General features: G+C 37.6%; 1 long non-coding RNA gene and 1 pseudogene across 1 annotated transcript; one reads left to right on the top strand and one right to left on the bottom strand.

The window, feature by feature from the left end:
• The window catches only part of LOC140233933 (uncharacterized), a 36,631-nt pseudogene extending 16,881 nt beyond the window's left edge, over window positions 1-19,750 (bottom strand).
• Window positions 19,751-24,404: 4,654 nt separating this feature from the next.
• Window positions 24,405-25,445, top strand: LOC140233648 (uncharacterized). Its single transcript, XR_011901557.1, has 3 exons — window positions 24,405-24,645; window positions 24,949-25,043; window positions 25,352-25,445. It is a non-coding gene; the product is annotated as an uncharacterized lncRNA (long non-coding RNA).
• Window positions 25,446-27,376: the final 1,931 nt, after the last annotated feature.

The following is a 27,376-nucleotide window of genomic DNA, read 5'->3' as shown; positions in this document are numbered from 1 at the left end:
CACAATACACACACACACACACACACACACACACACACACATACGCATAACTTACCAGTCATACCCATCCCACCAAAGCTTAACACCGGAGGAACCACCCCGAGCCTGGGGCGACAATCCGTGACGGGGCGACAATCCGTGTCGCAACAAATTTTTTGCCATCACGGATTGTCGCCTTCGAGGTCAAAAACTGGGAACTGCACAAGCGTCACGGATTGTCGCCAGGTGACAATCCGTGACGGGGGCGACAATGCGTGCCGCCAACTCCGTCACGGATTGTCGCCCCGAACCGGGGGCGACAATCCGTGTAGGGGCGACAATCCGTGTCGCAACAATCGTTAATCATAAGATCGTTAAACAGAAAAAGATAAAAAAAAAAGTTTTAGTGATTTAAGAAGATATTCATTAGTTCAAAGATGAAAAGAAGGTGTATGTGTACTAATGACGAATCCTTGGAATCACGAACGATATTCAGATATACCATATTCGGATTTACGAGCCTTCGGAATAGCTAAATCGTTTTCACTTTAATACTTACGAATAGTGACGAACATTTTATATTATATCTTGATTTAGCTTTATATTTACATATCTTTGGCAGGATATTGAGACTGTGCAACTTTTTTTTAATACATCCTGCACAGACATAATCATGTCACTAGTTGTAAGTTTGTACAGAATCTTGTTTGCAGCACTGCATCATTTCATTTGATGGTTCTACATCATTCTCATACTGAGTGATCGCAGTATATAGCCAGTAGTGGCGTTTGACTACTGATACAGTGACTTCTCCGTTAAATATACAGTAAACATCATGCGCAATTGGCCCCTACTGCACGTGGAGAAGTATACCATGCGAAAGGCAACCTTCTCCATTTGCTGTAGCATGGTGTAAGAGGGCCAGCGTCAAGATGACAAACCACACGTCCATTATTTCCACTAAACATCTGTTGTCTAAACAAGTGTGTAGTTTGCTGCAGCTACAAGAGTTCGTCCACTCTGAGAGTTTGGGCCATGCAACCACTTTGTTCAAGTAGGAAATATTAAGTGGAAACCATGAATAACATTGAAAGCTAACATCCTACCAAAGAGAGAAAGAAGGAAGTAAGTGAATGGAAAAATTGCAGTTCATCTTACGCACGTTCCCACAGTGAGTTTGTCGAACTTGAACTACAAACATCAGGCCCGTAAGGAGAGTTTCACCATAGAGGGGTAGAAGCAGACTTAACAATGAGCTCGACTGAGGGATCGAATGAACTTTGAATTTAATCGTCTGAAAATGAGGTTTTAGCTGTGCCATAGAAACGATTTTGTGGACAAAAACAGTTTGTTATACCTATGCATTCCAAAATCTGTTCCATGAACCTGCCTGAATAATATGCAGAATTTGAAGAGCTGGAACGTATTGTTTACTGCTACCATATAGCTGCAAATCCGGTGTGAATTATCAACAAATACAAAAGGAAAATCATCTAAACCTTAGCATCAGACGAGAAATGAAGTAAGTGAAGAAAGGACACTAGGAACAAGTCCCCTGCATGCTCTGTTTTAAGTCTTATTATGTGTTTGTTTGTTTTTTATAGAAACAAATGATGATGTCCTTCCTTAGCGTTCTATCCGTGACATCTGCCATTTACGACCACATGAAGAACACGGAAGTAGAAAAAGAAAATGAAATGTGAAATACATTTATACTGATGACAATTACCTCCACCATGCAGTGTAGGTAAAAACTACAGTCGGCGGAGGTTATGTTTTCGGTTCGGTATATCTGTTTGTCTGTCTATTAGTCTGTCTTTATTTTTCAAGATAACTTGAGAACACTGTATGAATTTTCACCACACTGGCAAGTTGTATTCATAATGAGGAGGGAAAGAAACGATTGAATCTGGGGATCATAAAGTCAAAGGTCATATGATCGTAAAGGATGTACCGTAATCTTAATCTCACAATAATTCAAGAATGATCCCCTATAGGGTGTCTTTATAGAGCGAAGTAAGAAAGTGAGAAATTATGTAATTTAGGGATCGAGAGGTTATAGCTCATAGGTCATAGATGACATAAATAAACTTAATCTTCCAATAATTCAAGAACGGATGATCGGATTTTCACCAAATTTGCAGGATGTGTTTAGGGTGAGAAGGAAACAATGAAATTCGGGGTCATATGAGGTCAAAGAACAAAGCTAATAAGGTTATAAAGGACATGAAATGACCTTTATCTCCCAGTAACATAACAAATGGATGGTCAGATCTTTTTGTGTGTATAGATGTCACTATACCTCTGTTTTTATTCTTTTGAAGATACTGCCTACGAAATGTCAATATTTTAATCACGGATGCTTGGCGAAGGTCTCTTCTCTCGGAGAACTCTTGGTATTGTTTGCTCTCATTTCCCTAACAACAAAGGATAGAGTTAAGGGATCTCGTTTTATACGTATCGATGATATCAGACGATCATCTTAATGATCACGTAAGATACCAACTAATTTTCTGACAACGATACCATTCCGTTTGTGTACATCTGATTTGAAGAATCGAGTATTTTTTGCTTTGCATAAATTGCAGGCGAGTCCAGGGACTTTAAAACAAACTAGGCCTGCGAAATAAGCCCTGTGTTGAACGCAATGAAATGCAAACACACACACACACACACACACACAGAGAGAGAGAGAGAGAGAGAGAGAGAGAGAGACAGCGTCTTGACTATGACAATATGTTGACTAAAATGAAAAGAATTTGTACACTTTGGAATATTTTCTTACATTGGGGTCTGTATTTTTTATCTTATTTTGTTGCCCTTATCAAACTATTTGGGCAAGGTTATATAACATAGAATAAAAGTGAAAATATGTCCCATCTTGCCGGGATATTTAAAGAGAGAGACCCCACTGCTCTTGATTGTAACAATGGTGCTGAGATCGATAGATATCAAGAAAAAAATACTTGAAGTAATCTATCCCTGACAGATCCCCCAAAAAGCTTGGCTCCTATGAATTCTAGAGTTTTGTATAGGCCCGGTGAATATGAAAATCTAAAAGTAGATACAATGAATTAGTCTGTCTCACTGAGTTGTTTTGAACAGAACTGTTTTCGTTAAACAATTCAGATAATTTCACTGGAAGATTATTGAAACTACATTTGTGCATATGTTGTCATAAATAAAAATCATGTACACCCGAATTTTAAGAATGTTATGTTCATTAAACAAATTAGGATTGGTGTGTGAATTAAAATCAGTGTTACAGATTACAGGCTAAACCTTTTTTGTAATAGATAAAAGTTTACCTGAATTTTCTTATAATTTTCCATAATGACTTATCATCAATTGCTAAACCTACAAGTTCTTTGTGTACATTTAAGGCCCTGTGATGTAATAAGTGTAGAACTCGAGGACATCGTTTGCCTATTGTCGGACTCATGGGCCTATTTGGCTTAGTGTCAGATTCATGGGCCTTGTTTGCCTGCTGTCGGACTCATATGCCTTATTTGCCTGGTGTCGAGCTCATGGGCTGTATTTCTCAAGGGCTGCATAATTCGTGGGTGTCGAACTTGTGATGAGCACCCTGAATTCAGGTCCTAAATGTAGGTATGTATAAGACATATCATATTCTGTGTGTATATTGTTCCTACATACAATATGATGTATTCTTATGTGCTACTATTTGAAAGTTTGCATAATGATGTATAAATGAGAGAGAGAGAGAGAGAGAGGTAACGATTTGAGTATAAAAGTCCATAAAAGAACTAATGTTGGCGAAAGAAGACCTTAGAAAAAAGGAGAGTGAAGAAGTATTCTTCACTCTTAATTTTTTTTTTTTTTTGGGGGGGGGGGGGGGCAAGTATTATGCTAAGGCACAATAACAAGAATGATATACTTTCTACTTCCTGAAAGTTCATTTTCTCTTTCTCTCTCTCTCTCCCTCCCTCCCATGGGGTGTTGGTTTGTTAGGCTTTTGTGATGCCTGCAAGTGATCGAAACAGAAATTTATTTGATGAAAGAAAATCTAAACATCAATTGACATCCAAGATCATACGACTTACGGAAGTGGTGATGGTTTAATATGGGCTCATAACATTGTTAGCGACTTCTGCATGTGTCAATGATAATATCTAACATACAAAGACCTTCACTCCAAAACTTTTCTCCATGATACAAGCTTGCAGTGAAATTCCCCTCCATGACAGAAAATGGGGAGAGCGCATATTTCGCACACGATATTCCTCATGAAAATTTTATATGCAAATCATTGACACACTACGCGAATTTGTAGTTGTTGAACATGCGGCATATCATGCAGCATACTTGAGATTTGTTTTCTCTGGCTGCAATCTGGCAATGCCATGTTCAGATTAGAGTAATCAAGGCCAGCCTGTCTTATGCATGTTATCTGAATAACTTAAATATATTAGATTAAGATATGCAGAGTTATATGCAAATTGACATACAAAAAGTTGTACCACTAGGACTATTACCTCTGACTCGAGATATTCTGGTGTAGGTCCTTTCGTATCTAATTTTCATTAATCATGTATTATGTACTGTGACGTGCGTTTCGTTTTTCAGCTACGAATAAAGATTATTGTTAAGAGAAAATCTCTCATGTGACCAGGGTAGTGAAATCTAATTAAAAAAAAATGATGTAATTCTGCCCTGTAATTTACATAATGAATCTATGCTGATGGCAACAATTTGTAAATTTTGTATAAATTATTTTGTTTAAAACAAAATTCTACTGTGCAAATGTATTGGCTTGCTGGAAAATTGTTATAAATCACAAGACATTGATTTGTTCTTTGATATACGTTGTAGGCATTGAAATGGATATCAATGACCAATTGTAATGTTACTATTTATAGACACAGCACTATTTTATCATTATGAAACTTTATTACTCCTGGCTAGAGGTGTTTTCCTGTGTTCTTAAACGAATTTCTATCAATCCATATTACTCTTTGGCTACACAATTTTACATTAAATGTGAAAGGAGTTTGGGAAAATCATTACCAGTCACTAAAGTAATTTATTTGACTTTAGACTTCAAGATTGAAAGCAATCTTTCGCTAAGAAACATCATTTTGAAAGAAACTTGGATATCAATGGCAATAGAAGCTGATAGTCCAAATACTTGCATGATGATATACATCTGTGGGTGTGATAATGATGTAAAATACTCAAAGAATTTCTACATAGCATGAACTTCATGGCGAGAAAATGTAAAATCAAGTCTTCTATAAAATAGATTTTAATCAACTTCAAACTCAAATTAATCCAACACTCATTATTTTCAAACACTATTAAATACAACACAATATACAAAAAGGTGTTGATGATTAAAAAAAAATAGAGTGGATAGATAGTGCATAGACAAAATACAACATAAAACACCCTACCAAACTGGGACACAAGAATAGAAAATAATTATACATAGATACATATACATGCATGCATATATACAAACTTGGTACTTTGAAATAACCTTAATTCTTCTAAATTTATGAAGATAACGAACAAAATGCTTACAGTTTTTTTTATTCGTGTTCAGAAATATTCAGTGACCTAAACATGATTTTGTTCTTGGAAGTAAACTAAATCTGAGGACCGTGGACACGGTAGAAAAATAATGAATTTTCGTTAATATAAATTTTTACTAATTTTAGGATATTGACAACTAGCAGTTTTTCTAGCATTGTGATTACGCCGGATATCACTATTCAGGTTGAAAAAAAAAATTGGAGAAAACCTGGAAGCTGAAAAACATATCATTTGCAATATCCAAATTGGTATGATCATGAAAAAAAGTCTATAAGCATGATTTAATGAATGCGTAATGGTACAACGTGCTTTCTGTAAACGTTTAAACAGTCTCAAATATTTTATCTCTCCCTCCCCGACATCTCGCTTTTTCTTCTTGGAATTTGGCGAAGAAGTCACATAATATTTACGATAATATATGGGGAATGTGAAGTACATTTCGGGATGAAAATTATCATTTCGTCGTGCGCATGGCAGATTGTCGTTAGCGCGCTTCCCTGCGCCTGGCAGATTGTCGTTACAGCGTGGGAGTGCGCATGGCAGATTGTCGTTAGGGTGTGGGAGTGCGCGTAGGGTTAACAACATTCTGCCATGCGCACGGAAGTGCTCTAACAACAATCTGCCATGCGCATGGAAGCGCGATAACGACAATCTGCCATGCGCACGACGATTTGTGCTAATCAACAATGATCACAGAGTCAAGCTAGTTCTCTCCGCACATAATACTGATAAACAGTGATCGATACCCGGTTGGAGCACTGTTTTCCAAGCCACCAACGTCAGACATCACTATCGAATAATAGTCACCTGTTTCAACATACAATGAATGGTCGTCGCCATGTTGAGGGGGCGTTCCATATCATGATATTCGTTTCCCATTGACGTTCCCCTCCGACATACGTCATCATAATCGTCATCAAGGAACTCGTCCATCGAAGGGTTGTCTCCCATCGCCTGCTGTGCTTGCAAATTCTGATACAGAGGATATACAGTGGCAGATTCATCCTCTTTGCCATGGTATCGTGCAATCTTCGATATTACATCGTTCCCAGGCGTCTTCGCATGAGCCTTGACGCCAGGCTTGTCCGGTTGTGGGACAATTTCGTAGTAGTCATCAGTGTCCGTTGGTCCATCTCCCCCATTGATTGTATCAACCTTTCCTTGGCCATGCTGCTGGGATCTAGTGATATGACATATATGATAGAGGACAAATAGGTATATTTGATATATGAAATCATATAATAATGCATGATTTCACTCTAACTTTTTTTTTTCCTCTCCGAAGGCCCATTCGGGCCACGAAAGTCTTTAGATTTGAAATTTTGGCGGTAATGAATACAGCGGATCGAAATGAAATGAAACATCAAAGTCAATTTCGAATCTTCGTTGTACGATCGTTCTTCCGAAAGTCAACCTTTTTGGAAGTTTGGCGGGACGGCATCAATTCTAAGCGGTCTCGGGCCACTGCTTATGTTTGTTTGTGGAGCGATTTGGCATTAACTACCCTTCCCGCTGAATTCGGCAGAGCATCTCATGATGAAGCTTACCTCTTGCGATGTCGGTGAAACAGGACAACAATTGCTACCATGGCAACGACAGCCATCACTTCAACGATGATCACCACAGCCACGATAACAGGGCAACTAGGACCATCTGAATATTGATTTGAATATTGAGTTGTTGGTTGATTGTACAGCGTATGTAAAATCGAACTTTCCGTTAACTGTCACCATCATTTCAAAAGAAACATGATTAGGCTATACTGTAAATGGTTATATCTTGCTGTCATATCGTTGGTCATGGTGCAGCTATTTTATTACCATCAGCATCAGCCTTTGATAATCTCTTTCTTTTAATATAGAGGTGGATTTACGTTCCATCCAAAGAGTTTTCATGGTTACTCATTCAATTTTTGCATGAAAAGAATCAAGTTAGAAAGAATTACCATTTTTTCTAGTGCAAACTTTTTGTTTCCAATTCATCACTGATTAGACTCGAAACTGTTTCTTCGTCACATGAAATCTATTTCAATTTAAACTATCATTTGAAATTATCAACTGAAACTTCATTTCATCTTAACGTTAAGGTCAAGTTTACGTGGTTGTCTACTACCTTGCATCGCGGAATTCCCAACCACGAGCGACGCATTCCTCGTCATCAAGGGCGTCGTCATGGAAACGAAAGATGATATTCCGCCTGAAGATTTATGGTGTTCTGTATTGCTTTCAGCTGAAGTATCAAGGAATGTGCGTGATATGAAAGAAGTCATGATAGCTTTAGAGGTGGAGAAAGTGTTCGGGTGATGGGAAAGGGTGTGGTCGGGGTTGAGGGTAGATGCAAATGCAGGTACACATACACATACACAAAAATGTGAATGCATTCATATATACAAAGATCATGAAATAAACCAAAGTACCTTTTTACCATTGAACGGTATGTCAACAAAGAAGGGACCAACCAAGACTTACATGATGTGGTAACATGATACTGTCTTTCCATGATGATGTCGTCACTTCCTATATCTGGATTTCCTGTCTGTCTCACAGCAATAAATGACATCTGAAGGGGGAAAACAAGAGATAATGATAATACCAAGGTTTATATACCAAGATTTTTACCCAAGAAATGTCCCTAATTAATGATAAAGGCAACTTTCGTGACTAAAACACTTAGGCAGTTGTCTTTGTCAAACGCCCTCATGCTGATTGTGTAGTGATTGCAAAAGGAGAACAATTTTCTGGTCAAGCCACCAGGGAGAGTCAAGACCAATGAATAAAAGACCCAGATGTTAAATAAGATTAGAGAAAAATACACATACTCACTCCCAATGTAAATACGTATGATATGAGTTAAAATAATATTCTTTAACGTACCTTGAGTGAAGTAATGGATTCCCAGCGTTTGATAAGTATCACACCCACTCAGCCGAGCACCACTCGAAGTGACTTACTGTCATTATTGTCACAAATGTACACACTAGTAGTTATGTACATGTCTATGCATGGTTGTTTTGATGAGTATGTACACAGGTTGACCAGATTAATGGAGAACATTCTATATGATATAGATATAGTACATACAGGCTGACTAGATCAGTGGAGAATTTATAGCTCACTCAATCTCGAATGATTTCACCCATTCCAGAATGTTCTAGGAAGTGCTAACATATTTGGCTGAGTGAGGCACTGTCCCTGTAACCCAATGTGATTGGTAGGTTTTTTTTTTTTGGGCAATGATGATATGGACATAGTTAGGCAGTGAGTCATCCAGGATTCCTGGAACTTAGACTTGCTACTAATGCTAGTATGTTCAAGTGTGTGGCCCCAGGTTGGAGAAAATTACAGAATGTATTAGAAAAGGGTGAATGGATATAAAAGCCGGAGAAATTCTGCAGTAGGCAGAGTACCCGACATCTCTGCTCTGGATCTATACCGTGGAGTATTGTAACCTGCGCCTCTGGATTTACGTCGGAGGTATCATTCATCGGTGCATCGCGGATCATTCATTTGTGCATCGAACATCGTATCTGGACATTTCCAGGGATATTGCATGTAATGCGTGTAAGTGATTCAATTACTGATTTATAATTGTTTTTGTTGATCATTATTGTACTGATGTAAAAACCGATTACGAGTCTGTACCCACAATATCACTGTTAATAAACCGCCTGAACATTAGTTGATTGTTTCTTTTGTGCGATCATTCTCAGAGTGATTATGGTCGTAACATTATTTATGGTGATTGAAATACTGTATTCAATAGGATGGGTGGTGTGTGGTTTAAGTTTTCTCCGGGTCGTAAGATCACTCTGACGCGCTCGGTTTTGGTTGTTTGTTTATTTACTTATGATTAGTACAATCCAGCATGGAGACCCTGAAAAAAAGACTACTACAAAGGAGTTGCTTTTATTTTATGTTTATCTTTGCGTTAAAGGAAATTATGTCGGATATAATAACATGCAAATAGTAAAACGACTGGCGTCGTTATCTTAACTTTGATAATGCAGATAATGAGCATAGTGGAAAAGCACGCTTTGAAAATAGAAATTTTACAACTCAGCCTTTGATGTTATATGTGTAGATGGATTCATGCTCTGGTTTGACTAGGATTATACATAAACTTAATGGCTCAATGTTTTAACAATGAATAAGACTGATACCTTAATTATCATAGGCTGTAAACTTATACCTCATTCAGTAACTGAATAATGTAAATAATAATAATGTAAATATCTATATCTATATATATATATATATATATATATATACACACACACACGTGTGTGTGTGTGTGTGTGCGTGCGTGTTGACATTATGTTCCTCTCAATGCTATCAGATATGTCCTTGTCATTTTCCTTTTTCTTTTTTTTTTTTTTTTGCTTGGTAAATATGACTGACCTGAAAGCTGGAAGAACAAAATAGATGCAATATTTGTTTCACAAAATATCCTCTGGTATTGTCGAGGGTCACAGAAAGACTATCACTACAGTGACTTGTGACGTTCAGGAATCCGTCACCGCTCGAAAGATAGCTGCAGGAGAGCCGCCATCGTCCAGGGCCGAAGTCACGTGGTATTGTGGTTTGTACCGTGTGTTCATGTTTACCATACCAACAATTGTAGTCTGCGTAGAAAAAATCTGAGACAAATGACATTATTATTGCAGTGGTGACGATTGTCAAATAGTGGCGATAAAGAATGTTATCATCATAGCAAGGCATTTGGTAAGATTTGGTAAGCTATGTTACTTTGTCAAGTAGTCTGTTTGGTTCAAGTATAGCATACATTTTTCTAAATGACCCTTACAAATATGAAAAAGATTCCTCTCAATTTTATAAACGTGTTTTTAATGTAAATATGTTTTTAGTTAACTGTGGCAGAGTAAATAGACAATGACTGAAATGTAAATGTTAAATTTACCCATCAGTCTCAGCTGTTATTTTCAATATTCATTGGTCGTAACAACGAAAGAGGAAGCCAGAATTCCGAAATAGTCAATGCAGGAAATCCAAATATATTTCGAAAAGACGCAAGTGGAAAGTTTTCTTTTGCAAATGATACTATTTAGCAATGATACTGATAACCATTTATCTGCAATCGCATTGTATTTATTAACAACAGTCAGCCAGTAAAGTGGCCAGTAGCCATCGTATCATATTTACTTGATCAGTTTCTGCCTTTACCCAAGGGTCAGTTGTCTTTAATTTGATAGCTAGTGTTTAATAGCCAGGATCTAGCAGAGTTGAATTTGATTCGATGTGTGCACAAATACAAATAGACAAATAGACAAATTAATGTAAACAATTCACAGAATATCATTTTACACAAAGAAAAAACATTTATTTTCATTGTATCCGTCTGTATTCAAGTATTCAAAAAAGGGCCTAACACTCTCTGTCGGTTTAATCTACGTACACACATGCCCAAATTTAATAGGGCGTATATTTCTTCCTACGTTTATGATGGCTCTGCTCAAATCCAAAATGTCTTCTATGACACTCCTCCAGGAAGGTGGTCTTTCTATGAATGCCATTACAGTGTTGTGTGTCATGATTTTCTCAAGTTGTCCTATTGACAGATTTTTATAGAAGAAGGACTTATTACAATAATCGTTCCATCTGGCAATATCAATGCTATTTCTGATTAACTTGATTGACTCTGCGTGGCGTTAAGTTTCTCTGAATTCGCGGTAATACCGCTCCAGGGTCCTATACATACTGTCACCAACAGGAAACCGACTACGACTCCAGCATCCATCTCCCTCGTCGTCTATCATACCACATGTGGAAGATTCAAAATCGCATGTCCAATCTCCTATCCAGAAAAGAAAGAGAAATGAAGATAATGTTAGACTTTTGTAGGATATAGAGATTGTGCAACTGTTTTTCAGACTATATGTACTATTTTAAAATGTATTCAAAAGAATGATTAATCACCATTATTCTCAAACACGACTGGCATAATATTTTAATGTTTCCTGTACAGGCATAATTGTGCCACTAGTTGTAAGTAGTATACCGAATCGGCACTACGCATCCCTTCCTTTGTTGGTCATATCATTCCCATAAATCAAGTGCTCTAAGTATTGGCGCTTTGACCTCATACCGCATATACAGTGACTTCTTTGTTTAATGTACAGCAAACATTATACGCTATACAGCATGCTAACAAGTACTGTACTAGAGATACTACGTATAACCTTACCATTTGCTGTGGCTAGGTACAATAGGGCCAGCGAAATGAGAAGCCTCATGTCCTTCTATCCAGATAATTTGAATGCAGATAACGGTTGTCTACATGCACAAGCGTGTACTATACTGCAGCTAGGTCTTCGTCCACTCTGGAATTGAGCTAACCTCCTTGATCATCGAATAAGAAGGGAATATTTAGTGGACACAATAAAGCTGAAAGTAACCAGCCTATCACAAAAGGAGGAAGTAGGTTGATGGAACAATAGCAGTTCGCCTGACATTTACGATCCCGTAGTCACTTTGTCGTAGGCTTAGTTGAGCTGCAGGCTCGTTATTTACGAAAGTTTCACTAGAGAGTTTATATGAGCTCAATTTTACTTGGGGATTGAGGAGTATGGTGGGATGTTGTTGACTGGGGTCCCCCCCCCCCTTAATTTGAGTAAATTTTGAAATCTAACTGTCTGGAAATCATGCTTTAGGTGTAACTTAGGCACAATTGTTATGGACAAAAGCAGTGAATTATCTCTCTCTCTCTCTGTTCTGCCATGGACGTCACTGGCCGTTGGCGATCAATGATGCAGTAAGCCTTCTCCAGCTCCCTCTATCGCCTCACGAGTGCAGCAAGGTAGATGCTCTCTCGCCAACTATCTCAGCCATTGCGGAAAGGAAATTGAGTCGCTGTGGTCCACGTGATCTCTTTCCCTTTACAAATCCAGTCAGGACTAGGTATTCCAATTGCCTCTTATATCTATACAATCAAAAACATGTTCCCAACCTAGTATAGGGTGTGTAAGATCATAAGGGTCATTGCTCGATACCGACAATACGAGTCATACGGCCCACGAGGCAAATAAGGCCATAGATTAAAAAATAATAATAAAAAACAAAACAAAACACGAGACATACATTACATTAATGGGGCTTTGAATGTATCGGTCTCGTGGGCTTTTTTTTTTTTTTTTTTTTTTTTTTTTTTTTTTTTTTTTTTACTTGGTGTCAAACTCGTGGGCCTAATATCAAATATCTAATAATAATAAATCTAATATCAAACGCATTTCAAATTTTACTGTATTCTGTATAACTAGAATAAATAGGGTTTGCACCAAATGTGCTTGTGCTTCATAACAGTGCAGAGACAAAAAGTGTATTGTTTACTGCTATCCTACAGCGTTGCAAAACTCGGTGCGAATTATCAACAAGAAGAGTAAAATATCATCCAAACCCTAAGCAACAGACAAAAGGTGACGTAGGTAAAAGAGGGGAAAAAAGGAACAAGTTGTATCCATTCTCTGTTTCAATTTTTGGTAGAAATAAATACACACTTAATGATGTTTTGTTCTGTTTTTCTCAGCGTACAGGATAGCTGTGTATTTTGCCATTTGCAGCGATGTGATGAAGAACACTGAAGTCGCCCCCCCCCCAAAAAAAAAAGAAAAATTAATGTAAAATAAATTGATGATTATTATGTTTGGTATAATTATTCTAACTTCAGATGACAGAGTTTAGCAATCTCATTTTAGTTTTTGTTGTTGTTATTGTTTGTTTGTTTGTTTGTTTGGTGTTTTTTTTTTTTTTTTTGGGGGGGGGGGGGTAGCGTTCCATCAGTCGTGACTATTGTAATGGTCACATCTGATACCAACTTATGTTAGTTAAAGTCTGATAATACATCATTCAGTTTGTCATCTGATATTAAAAGTCAGAAGATAAGCAAAAAATTCTGGCGAGTCGAGGAACTTTGAAACAAACTAGGTCTATGAAAGCCTGTATAGATGGCAAGAAATGCAAACATACACACAAACAAACACGCACATACATCCTCCCGCACAGAAAATCCCTGACTTTTTGTTTTGAATGAAAAAAAAAAAAGTAAGAGGGAACACATAACCATGAAAGAATAAATATAAACAAACAAAATCAACAACAACGAAAGAAAAATGCATATTCACGAAATACAAAGAAAATCATCGTGTAAACCTATCGATTTGTTGATTGAAATTTATGTTCACTCTTTCTTGACAAAAATGAAGAAACAAACATAACTGAATTGCAATTGTTATTACAATCAATAGCATTTCGTCCTTTCGTGACGTACAAAAATAGTCGAAACGGTGATGAATATTAACATTGTCATTTTTTTTTTTTAAAGCAGACAACGTTTTATTTAAAGGTTAATTCGTTCAAAGAATGACAATGTCACGTTGGGTAGTTGTGAACAAAATATTTTTGATATGCGTTTCAGATAATATCGTCGAAAGATCATTGTAATTAAATCTGTGCCTGCAAGGGATAAAAACAGAAATTCATTTTATGAAAGAAAATTTAACCATCAAGTTACATCGATGATTGTACAAATTAGGGAACGTGTGATCATTTAATATGGGCTTGTGATATTGTAAGCGACTTCTGAAGGTGGCCTTGCGTGCAAACATTGAAATCTGATATAATATATAAATACAATCGTAGCTATTAATCAATCACAAGCAATAATTAAACCTTCAGTCATTATACGTTTTCTCCAAGACACGTCGTGCTTACAATGAAATTCTTAATATGCATATCATTGACACACGTAGCATGGGCTTGTGATATTGTAAGCGACTGCTGAAGGTGGCCTTGCGTGCAAACATTGAAATCTGATATAATATATAAATACAATCGTAGCGTAGCTATTAATCAATCACAAGCAATAATTAAACCTTCAGTCATTATACGTTTTCTCCAAGACACGTCGTGCTTACAATGAAATTCTTAATATGCATATCATTGACACACGTAGCAAATGTGGAGTTGTCTAACGTGCAATATTTTATACAGCATATTCGAGCTTTGTTCTTGCAGATGTCAGCTACAATCTGGGAATGGTATTGTCGGAGGAATGGGAGAATTTCAAGAAAGTCTTACGTGAATAACTTTAAATACAGCATAAATTAAAAAAAGAGGCATAATAACATGCAAATTGTCAAACAAAAGTTGGTATCACTATATGCATGAATGCGAATGCATTATTTTGTTTACAAAGAAAATTCTGCTGTGCAAATTTATATGGGTTTGCTGATCACGCTAATAAATCATGACAAATAAAAAAAAAAAGAAAACCTCTGTAATATTCGTCGTTGGTATTTCAATGGATTTAAAGGAACAAACGTATTATTTGTCATGTACAAAGTCACAGCATTATATAATACAATACTTCAATATTCTAAGCTAGTCCGGGTTTGATGTGCTCTTAAACCTATTATAATAAATGTTTGACAATCTGGAGTGACGATGTCAAAATGTTAAAGGGATGGTACTGTATTGGAGATAAAGATTGGGCTTTTAATTTTTGCGAGATATCAAGAAACTACTTTTGAAATAATACAGAGCATATCATTCTAAGAGGAGTTAATGGGTGTTAGAATGGCCGAGACATCCACAAATAAAGTAAAACAAAGCGATCCTAATAAAAGGAGGGTCCCACCTTTCATTAGGATTGCACTCGCCTGGATATCTCAGTCATTTCAGAACCAATTTTCATCAAATAAACGTTGCATCCCTCTTGAGATTATATGCATGCTCTTTCATATTTCATAAGAGGTGTTCTTATTACCTCGCAAAAAAAAGTGAAAACTGAAGTTAGGTCTCAACCAAAACTATACGGCCGCTTCAAAATATGGGGTTTTTATGTGGAAATCATATGAGTCATCAAAGGAATTTATTTGACTCTAGATTGTAAGACTGTAGCATAACTTTTGCCAAGAAAGCATAAACTTGTGAAAGATACTATAGGGTATCCATGAAAATAGAAACTGATCCATATAGTTCAAACACTTGAATGATGGCTGTAACAGTGGTGTAAGATACTTCAAATATTTCCGACATTCATAACAAGAAAATGAGAATCCAGGCTATTGATCTTTACTTTATGATCTATTCCAAATTTAGATTAATTCAACAGTCGACATAATAGAAAAAAAATGGCAATGACAATAATATATAAGATATATATAAACAGAATTTAAGTGACTAGAAGAAAAAGTAGAGTACACTGGACAACAGACAAAAATTAATCCCTTTTAGTATTTTCACCAATAATTTTTTTAAGTACAGCATAAAAATAGCAAACCATGACACAAGAATAAAAAATCCCAAATACTTATAAATACATACATACATGCATGCGTACGGAATAGAGCTTTGAAAAAGCCCTGAATTCTTCAAAGCATATAATATGGAGATAATAGAAAAGAAAACATTTAAACTTGTTTACATACACTAACAACTATTTAGTTACCAGCACAATTCTATTAAAGGTAAAATATTCAATTTCTCAAGATCTTTTGATAATTATTACATCCTTGTAGACGACGCTCTCGCGCTAGGATATTGGCAACTACCAGTAGTTTTGGCGTTGTTATCAGGACAGTTATCACGTTTTTCAGGTTGGAAGAAGCAGAGAAAAGGTAGAAGCTGCTCATATCAGATCAAAACAACATTATATTTTCCAAGATCATTCATATTCAGTTTATAAAAAAAAAAAAAAAAATGTGTTAGCATGATCATGTAGTAGTTTTGGTGACGAGACCGCTGGATCAGAAGACTACTTCGGATCATGACATCCCATATGGACTACCCTATAAAGAATATATAAAGAAAATTAGACATTTGTTTCACTCTTCTAGCATAATGAAGGAGCACTAGACTTATATCTTTTAGAAAGCAGGGGGAATAATATTACCCTTGACATATGTCAGTAACAAGTTCAAGGAATGTGTATTTTTCAAATGAAATGATATTTTGTTGAATTTTCTATATTCTTTGTTTGTATGGTAGTCCATATGTGATGTCATGATCTTCATGAGTTCCCCTTTAAGAATCAAGCTGGTCACTACTACACAGTGGTTCATGCCGGATTGGAACACTGTTTTCCAATCCGCAGTTGTCAGGCTTTACCACATAATACAAGTGACCAGTATCAGCATCCGACGAATCGTCGTCGCCGTGGTGACGTGGCTGTTCAATGATATGAAGACGAGTTTCTTCGATCTTAGTATCTCTCTGAAGAACGTCATAATACTTGTCATCAGATAAATTGACCGTAGCCTTGTCTCCTATCGCCTGCTCTGTTCGCAGATTCTGGTCGGATCTAGTGATATATCATATAATTGTATATAATATAAAATATGTATGTATGTTTGTATACATAATAAGTAACAAAACTGGAACAAAGTTCATGCTGTATTCACCAACGGTTTATTTCACAGCATGAATAAGGAAATGAATTTTGTTCCAGTTTTGTTACTTATCTTTTTATCTTGCCAACACGTGGGCAACCTAATCAATATATATATATATATATATTGTAACGAAATTCGATTTAACCGTTCGATTATAATTTGTCATAATCGATTGTGCGGGTAGTATAGAATTGGGCGCATTATCGGAACGTTTGGCAGATGCTGTAATGTGGTAGTGCATTATTATGAGTTTTAACATTTATTATTAAATATGTGGTTACTTGTTTGTCATGGGCAAGTTTGAATTATTTTAATACCAACTCCGGTTTAGACCGATGATACATGCCGAATTAAAGTAACCATGTACAAGAGATACTGCTAAAATGTATAGTCGTTGTACGAATTTAATAACCACGCCAACATTGTAAATATTTTGAACGAGTACTGCGAGTATTTTTCACGTCGTTCACGGCCGTGCGGGATTGCCTCCTCATTCCGCGATAGGAGGAGAGGCATATAAAGTGGCCGTTGTGTGACATAGTCCGCAACAAGTAGCCCGTGTATGATACATTTCTAATGTGTTGTCAGTGTTCACTTCTAATGTAATAAACTGCACATGTGTTTCTGAATTGCTGCCTGCAATGTGTCTTCTTGAGGGTTCTACCATAATACAACAGTTTGGAGAGTAGTGGTACATATTCCTGAGTTGGAGCGCCGTTCCTGAGAAGACCAATTAGCAAGTCATTGGATTTCGGGTATAATGGTAATGTGACTTGTCGCATAGTCCGTGCCCAATCCAAGTCCCAGTCTTCGCCGTTGGATTTCGGGTATAATGGTAATGTGACTTGTCGCATAGTCCGTGCCCAATCCAAGTTCCAGTCGTCGCCTGAGGAAGTTGGTAACGATGCGATACAGCACTTTACCCCGTGCCATCAACGATACCTGTGCCACCATATGGTTGTGAAAGGTGTTCCACGTTAGCGTGATTGAGTTGGTAACAAAACTTGGTAGCAGAACTTGGTAGCAAGAGTCGGTAGCAAAAGTTGGTAACAAAATAAGTATACCAATTTAACATCCTCCACAAGTGACGCTTGGGAGTGACATACTCCAAGTGATGCTGAACTTGGTATGTGTGCCGCTTGTGTTGGTGAGCTGCTTCTGACACAGCATTATACATGGTAGCATACAGACTAGTAGTTTTAATAATTTAAAGGGATCGTTGTAAACTGCAACAAAACGAACCCCGCCTACTCGGCCATCCTGACACGGCTCGCGGAGGCATTTGTACAGACAGTCAAATACACTCTCTTAATTCACGACGAGAAGGCGAGTTCGTATATACTGCATATAAGTATAAAATCGTCGAAAGGGTGAATATACATCTCAAAACGAGGTATCCTAGGGAATTCGTTCCAAAGGGGATTTTTTTTTTATTCCCCTTAAGGTTTTGACAATGTTTTTCAAAGCATTATCATTGATCTGAAGCCTCAGGACTACTCCATAGTAGGGCAGATATGACATAGTGTGTATAGATTGAGGACTGAACCATCTATACAATTTAGGGGAGATTGGCAGGGATCAGGGTGTATATTGGATGTGCTCAGAAAACGGGTCATTTAGGGAATTTAGACATATCTGCTTTTTCTAAAACAGTTGTCTTTTTTATTAACATACAGAATTTAGTGGTAATTTCAGATGCATTTTGTGCTCTAATTGTCAATTCAATTCTGTATTGGGCCCATATCAATCCATTATTTTTCAAAAAAGAGAAATATTTCCATTTTTTGAATATTTTCATGCTTTTTATCAGAATTCCACCAAACTATTTATTCCGCATTCCCCCCTTATGGCTAATACAGGACTGAGAGAGTAAGGGGATTATCCATATACTATCTGTGCTTTGGATATTTGCCATTCGCCCCGCCCCTCCCCTCTCCCCTCCCCCCCCCCTCCAAGCTAAGAAGGCATAGCCTAGATGACACTCACCCCATTCGACATCGGTGAAACAGGTAACAATGGTACCATAGTAACGACAACCATGACTACGACGATGCTCACCACAGCGATGATAACCGGGCAGCCAGGACAACCTGAATATTAATTTTGATTATATGCACGGCTGTTAGCTGTTGTTTAATTATAATTAAAACATCGACGTTTCCGTTAACTATAGAATATTTACACTATGTCAAAAGAAGCATGGTACGGCAACATTTCGGTGCCATGCTGCTTGTTTCTTATCATACCACCAGTCTTATGGATACTGTCTTTCGGGTAAAGATTGGTTTACTTACTACCAAAAGAGGTTGTTATGTCAGTCTAATTTTAGTATAGAATAAAGTTAGAAAAGCAATTACAACGCTGCTTCCAATTGAAACTTTTTTAAAGATCTTTATCTGTATTTCTCTAACTTAAAGTGTCGTTTTCTTCTCAAGGTTAATAAAATTGTTAAAAAAAAGCGTTTTGCATCAGTCATCATCGACTTTAACCGAAATTGTTATTCATCTCAGTATTATTTCGCATTCTAAGAGTTTTTATTCCTTTGTCGCTTTTTCTTAAGTACATCACATGACATTTAACAAAATGATCGTCAAGTTTTCATTTGATTTTTCCAAATTTCAGCGAGAGAAAGAAAATATACGGTAAAGTATCAAACGAAGGTAACATAATTGCCTACCACCTTTCATCGCTGAATTCTCAACGAGCGACGCATTTCTCGTTACCAAGGAGGTTGTCATGGCCACGGAAGATGAGACTCCGCCTGATGATCTGTGGTGTTCTGTGTTGCTCTCGGCTGGAGCAGCAAGACATGTGCGTGATATGAAATGAACGTGAAAGCTTGAGAGGTGGGAAAAGTGTTGGTGTTCATGTAAAGGGTGTGGTCGGGGTCGGGGTTGGCAGGTATCCATCGTGTGGCTATAAAAACATTACACATAAAAAGAATATAAAAGCACTTACATACAGACGTACAACACATGCACAACATGGCAGAGATACACAAGTATGGCAGAGGCAAGGCCTGAAAGCCTTGTAACCCATAAGTTTTAAACGCATTCATACACTCAAATATTATGACATTGATAAACCTCTTTGTCATTGAACGGTATGTCAATATATAAGACCGACTAAGACTTACACGTTGCAACATAATGGCTTTCCACGATGATGTCATCAATTCCTATGTCTGTCTTTCCTGTTCGTCTCACAGCAATAAATGAAATCTGGGGGAAGGGGAAGTTGTAAGAATGATTATGGTGATACATAAGGCTTCTCTGTAGGGAAGAAATATTCCTAATTACAATCTGAATTAGTAAAGACTTTCACTGAAACGAATACTTAAAAATCTTATTTGATGCTGCTTATAAGTAACAGTACGCGTGGTGCTTTAGTGAATGCAAAAGGAGCAAAACATTCTAGTCGAGGAGATAAAGAGAACCACGACCACTGACCCAGGAAATGACTAGATTCATGGACCAATTTGAAAACGAATTGAGATCTGATTAAATGTCGTAACGTACCCTTCTCAAGTTACCGAAGTTTGTTTCCAGTGTTTCATAGCAAAAATCACAACCACACAACCGAAGTGACTAACTGTTATTGTTCAAGGAGTAGTGAGTGGTTTCAAGTTTCATCCGGTCATGATCTTCTTCCCGGCTTTGGCTTCATAGTTCTTTGTTCACGACACTCAATGCCAGTGCTGACAGCAGCATAAGGGCCTTGATAAAGGCTACAATTGCAACTAGCTGCTTTTGTTGGAATTTTTTCTAAGTGTTTCACACAACACACATTTAACGATGTCGGTTTCATGCACAAAATGTCGGTTAATCATCATGAACGTATAGTGTGTGCGTGTGTGTGTGTGTGTGTTGAACTTGATATTGCTTTAAGTTTCTCTCAATGCGATCTGTATAATGTAGACTTATAAAATGTATGTTATTAACATTTTGCTAAGTTCTTCTTAATGTTCGCTTGGTAAAATATGACTGACCCGAAATTTTGACGAACAGAAATGATCCAGTTTTTGGCCAATGAAATCATCTTCGGTAGGATCAAGGGTCACAGGCACGCTTCCATGACAGTGACTTGTGACGTTCAGGAATGCGTCTCCATTTGAATAATATATGAAGGAGAGCTGCCAAAGTCCTGGATCGAAGTCACGTGGTATTGTGGTTTGTACCGTTTGTACACGTGTACTCCCCCCACATTTGAAGTTTGCGTAAAAGTAATCTGTGGCTACGTACCGGTACTTACGTGGAAGAAGTTGCTTCGGAGACAGGATAAGTTCGAGATCACGGTTCGTTCCCGATTGTGTTCGCGACATTTCAACAGAGAACAAATAAAAAAAAAAAAAAAAAACCAAATATCCAGGTGGGTGAATATTTTCCAGCATATTTTCAGCGTATGCAGAGATGACTGATCTGTGATGTGCACATCGATCGCATGATCAAGCAGTACGCTGTACCGGTATGTGTTAGCTTATGCGTGCAGTGGTGTATGGTGCATGCTAATGCAAGGCCGGCCGCCGGCCTAGGGCAATACATGCGGGGACTACAGTGTACGAGTATGACAGGCCTGGCCACTCGCTGGCTCGGGCGGTACAGCCGCCCATATACTTAGTACTGTACTATTATCCGTGGTCGGCGCGGCGCTATAGGTAAGGTACACGTACGCGCACGCTAGCGCTGTGCAAATTATGCCCCGCGTTGGAAGTGCCCTTGCTACGAAGTGCACTAAATTTTGACGAAAAAGCCACATCCGGGTACTTTTTACGTCATTGCCGCGGACGTCCCCGGCCGGTCCGCGCGCAAGAACTTACGTGCACGTACGTGCGCACATACAATTCAGACTTTCGTGCGTGCAGAAATCTGACAGGCCTACGTGCTGTATTGTGGGGATCTAGCTAGCTAGCTAGCTAGCTACGCGCTCCTACATTGGTGTTAGGCCTAGTTGTACTGTCATCAAAGATCAGTCATTGACGGCTTTCCACTCACCGGAGATCAATACAGGTGAATTTCTGTTTTTTTATAAGACTACTCTGGGTCTAAGGATAAGAATCGTTAGATATTTGGGAAGACAATTCATGAATTCATGAAAAGCTAATAAAACAAAATAACAAACAGTTGTGAGTTAGTGCGGCAAGACTAACGTTAGATAGTGTCACTGTAGTGTAACCTTGAAGTTAAGCCATACCGTTAGTCGTTACACCTGTAACGTTAACGTTGTCGTTATGGTTTGGCTTGACGTTAGCCCCAGATTGATTTCATCTAACGTTAGACAGTCTAACTTGGTTAGGCCTAACGTCAGAAAAAAAAAATCCGAGTTGTTCTTAACATGTCAGAATTGTAACAAGTCCCCGAAGAGAGATTCTATCATATTATCTGATTAGCTAGTTCTAACACTAACAATTATAATAACACTGTTCAGTGTCACTCAGTGTTAGTTCTAACGTTACGACGTTAATACTAAGTGAACACTAACGAGCAGTAACCGTAGCTTAGAAGTAGGCTACTAACACTAACATTAACTGGTTAGTTCTAACGACGTAACATTACGGGAGTAACAATGTTACTACCGTTAGGCCTAACTGTTAACGTTAACGTTAGAACTTGAAGATCTCAGTTGGACCCTAACTCAGTTGTTAAAAGATCTCTTTGGTCTACTCTAAGTTAATGTCAATAAAATCTAACGTTAGACAACTTGTGTCTAGAATCTAGCTAACGTCCAGTTAGATAGGCCAAGCCTTGTCGGCTTGTGTGTTTTAGATCTAACGACCTAACGGTAGGCCTAACCAATCCTACTGTAGAGTTTCTAGTAGAACTCATGGAACCTAGGCCTATATCACTAACCTTGCTTACGCTAGTGCTGTGCCAGGGAGACAGGATCTAACCTGTTAGACTCTATAGACCAATTATCTTAGCGTTATTCTAAAAACTAACGGTTAGATAGACATTCTACTACTAACGTTAGGCATCAACGTTACACATCAAAATTGAATACAACCGTACAGTCTAACGTTAGGGCCTAACTGCTGACGTTAAGTGGGATCTACGTGAACTAATATTGTTAGACTTGAGCCTAAAGACCAAACTCTAGATCTTTCTTCATCTAACGTTAGACTCTGTGTCTATCAAGACTAGGCCCTACAGGCGCTGCAAAAGGAGGTGCTTCAAATTAAAGTTTAATCTCATTCGTTTTTGTTAGAACCTATATCTGGACTTGGCCTAGCCCTTGGCCTAGATCGATTATGCTTTACATAGATATTAATCTGTTTCTGTTTCGGTTTACTCGTACTCGTAGGACCGCGACTGCGGACTGGACTGCTCCAGACGAGGTCACTTAACCGAGTTAGCCATAGAAGTTGGAACTCAGTCTAACAGTTACTGCTGATGTAATTATTCTAGAATAGACCATATCTAGGCCTAGTGTCAAACGTCAGAGTCTATCGAATTATCTGACTGATGTCTAACAATGCTTTGTTATACAGCTCTGCCTCTACTTACAGAGACTCCAACCCCAAGCACCTTCTGATCTGGAGATTCTCCCGCCCGAAACCCCAAGCAAACGGGAGACTCCAAGTTGACGTGTGCGAAGCGCGAAGTTTCTAGGGTTCTAGATGTTCTCTGGTGCTCTCTAAGGCCAAGTTTTTCAACATACGATAGCAATAAGTAAGAAATCCTTTCCACCGGGAGACACAGAGCCAGGGCGGGAGAAATCAAATCTTCAGCGGGAGAACGGGAGATTCTGCAAAAATGGGCTTTCGGCGGGAGATCTCCCGTCGACAACGGGAGAGTTGGAGTCTCTGGAATCTCGATCAGTCTGGCAGATCATATGTGCAACTTGATAGATGGGTCTATTTTCTGCTTTAAAATTAAATGGGGTTTTCTGCAAAATTGAGTTAAAATGTTATCCCATGGTACTGTAAGACCTGAAGTAGCATTTCGACGGTTTAATCATATTGGGTGTTATCAATGCGAAAATCCGATCTTTTTTCATTTCTTCTTTTTTTTTTTTGGGGGGGGGGGGGAGGGACATACTGTATAATGCACTGTGTACATGGTATTTTCAAGTTCAACAAAATAAAATGAGTAATTTGCATGAATCAGCCTCTACACAGTAAAATAAAATCTTGGTAATTATAGAAATATAATTAATAATTGTGCTAAGTGGAATATTAAGGAATCAATTAATAACAATGCTTGCAGAATTTGGCATGTACTTTTCCTTCAATTTTTTTCCGTTCCTTATTTCTGATTTTTTTTTTTGTCTTTTTGTGTGTTTGGTGGAATTGCGTTCAATACATACATAATAAACGCTGGAGAAACTTCGGCTTTAATACAAACTCTGCGAACTTTTATTTCTTGAGAATTTATCCCTTATGATTTGCTTATATACATGACAAATTATAACATTAAAAATGCAAGTATTTGAGTTGATATGAATTTTCAGTCATATGAATGTAAGTATGAGAAAAAAAAAATTGAATTGAAGGACAGATCATGAAATGAATGGGTCAATGAGGTTGATGTTCAAAATCGTCACAATGTGAGTGTTGGCATTAACCTTGAGAAGCTGTTCGTTTTCAGATGAAGACCAAAAATCAAGTTCACCACTGGAGATGGCAGAAATGTTGGACCCAGAGGATGACATCCCTTTAGGTGCACTTCAAAGAACTACGAAATCGGGGGCAGATGACAAAAAACCAGCAGGTATTTCATATTTTCACCGATTTATAACTTGACACAACACAATTTACACTTCATTTCTTTTTTAAAGTAGAGAATAAATAACGATATGAGAAAACTATGTAAGGGAAACAAGAGAAAGAAGAAAGGAGAAATAGGGGCAGTATAGATAATGGTCTTACTTGAATAATGTAAATGCAATTATAACATAGAATTAGGTTGAAGGAAAGAACATGAAATGAATGGTTCAATGGCTGTGATGTTCAAAGCTGTCACTACATTAATTGTGAGTATTGATATTGACTCTTGAAGGTTCTTCGTTTTCAGATAAAGAGCAACAAATCAAGTTCAACGAGGGAGATGGCAGAAATGTTGGATCCAGAGGATGGCAAAAAAAAAAAGAACAAAAAAAAAAAAAGCAGGTATTTCATATTTTCACCTATTTATAACTTGACACAACACAATTGTACATTTTATTTCTTTTTAAAGTAGAGAATAAATAACGTGTATAAGAAAACTATAGTTGTGGAACAAGAGAAAGGAAAAAGTAGGAGAAATAGGGGCAGTATAGAAAATAGCTTACTTGAATAAAGTAAATTCCGTTATGACAGAGAGTTAGGTTGAAGGAAAGAACCTGAAATGAATGGATCAATGATGATGATGTTCAAAATCTGTTGCTGCATTGATTGGGAGTATTCATGTCAACACTGGGATCGTTCTTTGTTTTCAGATACAGATCGAAAATCAAGTTCAACAATGGGGATGGCAGAAATTTTGGATCTAGAGGATGACATCACTTTAGCTGCACTTCAAAGAACTACGGAATCAGGGCGGAGGACGTGGTGACACAGTGACACTCTTGACGCCCTAGCTAGTCTAGCCACGGACTGCAGGGTGCTGGGTGGGGACTGGAAAGGAGGGCCGAAACAGGAGGGGGGGGGGGGACGAATTCATGAATTTTCTTTCCAAATATTTATGGTTTTTGTCCTCAGACCTAGTCTAGTCTTATTATAAACTGAAAACCACCCGCATTCCTTGGAATTGATCTGCGGTGAAGTGTAAAGCCGTCCATGACTGATCTTTGATAACAGTAGGAGCAGCTACGTAGCGTAGGACGCAGGCCTATTAGATTTCTGCACGAAGTTCGATTCGTCCCGAAGATTTTGATGTAGAAGGTATCCAGAGGATGGAAGGGTAGCCGCTTGTAAGAGAAAACGCTCAGGAACTCGGTATAAAGTTGTCAAGAGAAAAGAAATGTTATACCACATTGAAAAGACAAACAGGTTAATCCGTACGAGAAAGTTCATTCCGATAAATCTATGTTTATCCACCTCATGTCGACGTGCCAATCATGGCTGTCATAAATTCAGCACAGCAAACTGAAGAAATCCGGAAGACGTACCTCGACCTCGAGGACTTGGGAAGGAAAGGCTATGGATCGCTAATCACACGGAAACAAAAGTAAATGACATGGCACTAAAGAAGAAACGTGCTATTCATTATCTTCTACCTCTAGCGGGCAGTAAGCTAAAAGCGTGCAAAATCTTATTCCTCAATACCTGAGGAAAAGCAACGTATTTGCGACATGAAGAATTTAGGAGCTTGTTATTGTTCAGCAATTGTGCAGCTACTGTGTAACCATTTGCTTCAGGTTGATACATGAATTTTTAAGGCCAATGGTAATATGTCCTTGTTTATCATGCATTCACACTTAAAGTAAACCATGCAATATCGTTTTTCATTTCTGAAAAAATAAAATAAAGCTTTGCACATTAGTGATTTCTGTACATACGATGCTTCAGTTGCAAAGTGTTTTTCATGTATGTTTGATAGCCTAAATATAACATCCTAGGAGATCAACATAATCTGACTTGTACACCATTATTGATTGCTGAATTATCATCCCTTCTGTGAGGATTTGTAGTTTTCATCTTAAGCTGGAAATGTAAATGTGTTATCACCAGAACATGCACTGCATGCAGTTATTTCATTTCATTGCATTGCAGGACTTCATGGTTTCAATGTTTTGCTGACAGCGTAACCGCAACTTCTGTTCACTAATGCTTAACTAGTATTTGCATGGGATCACATTAAAAGGGGTAAATTGAATATACTGTCGAATTTCGATAATGATAAATCTGTTTCTTGATTAAAAAATTACAGTCTTGCAGTGCAACAATTTTCATATATTCTCACTTGTTAATGCTTGTACACTAACTGTTCATGCCATGTTATGTGATTCTATACGACAATGCAACTTAACAGGAATCGAAATATTATTGTTTTAAAGAACATGCAGTTCGTTAGATATGAATTCTGTTGTAAAAGTTTCCCATTGCATGAGTTGCAATTATTTTCTCATTTCACGTTTAATGCATTATAATTATTTTGTTTGATGACGATACAATGTATTGACTAATTACAAAAAGATATTGTGTGACTCAGTAAACAAATAAAAAAAGTTGTGCTTCAAATTATTTGTCATTCTCTGTCTCTCTGTATGTTTCTCTATGTAAGATTACAGATGTTTGTATACGTGTTTTAGTTAGGGTACATTTTTCTTTCCCATTTAATATATTTCGTCGTGCACTTTAGGCACATGATTTTTGTATGTGCATGTATGGTTTTGTCAGCGTGTACGCGTTGTGTCTGTATGTGCGTTGGCTGTATGCATGTTGGTGTATGTTTATATATGGGTATAGAATTTTGCTATCTAGATGTTATTATGTATGTGTGTATATCTTTATTTGTTTGT

Source organism: Diadema setosum, chromosome 10 (genome assembly GCF_964275005.1).
Source record: "Diadema setosum chromosome 10, eeDiaSeto1, whole genome shotgun sequence".
Taxonomy (NCBI): Eukaryota; Metazoa; Echinodermata; class Echinoidea; order Diadematoida; family Diadematidae; genus Diadema; species Diadema setosum.
This window is presented reverse-complemented; position numbering and strand designations above follow the sequence as displayed.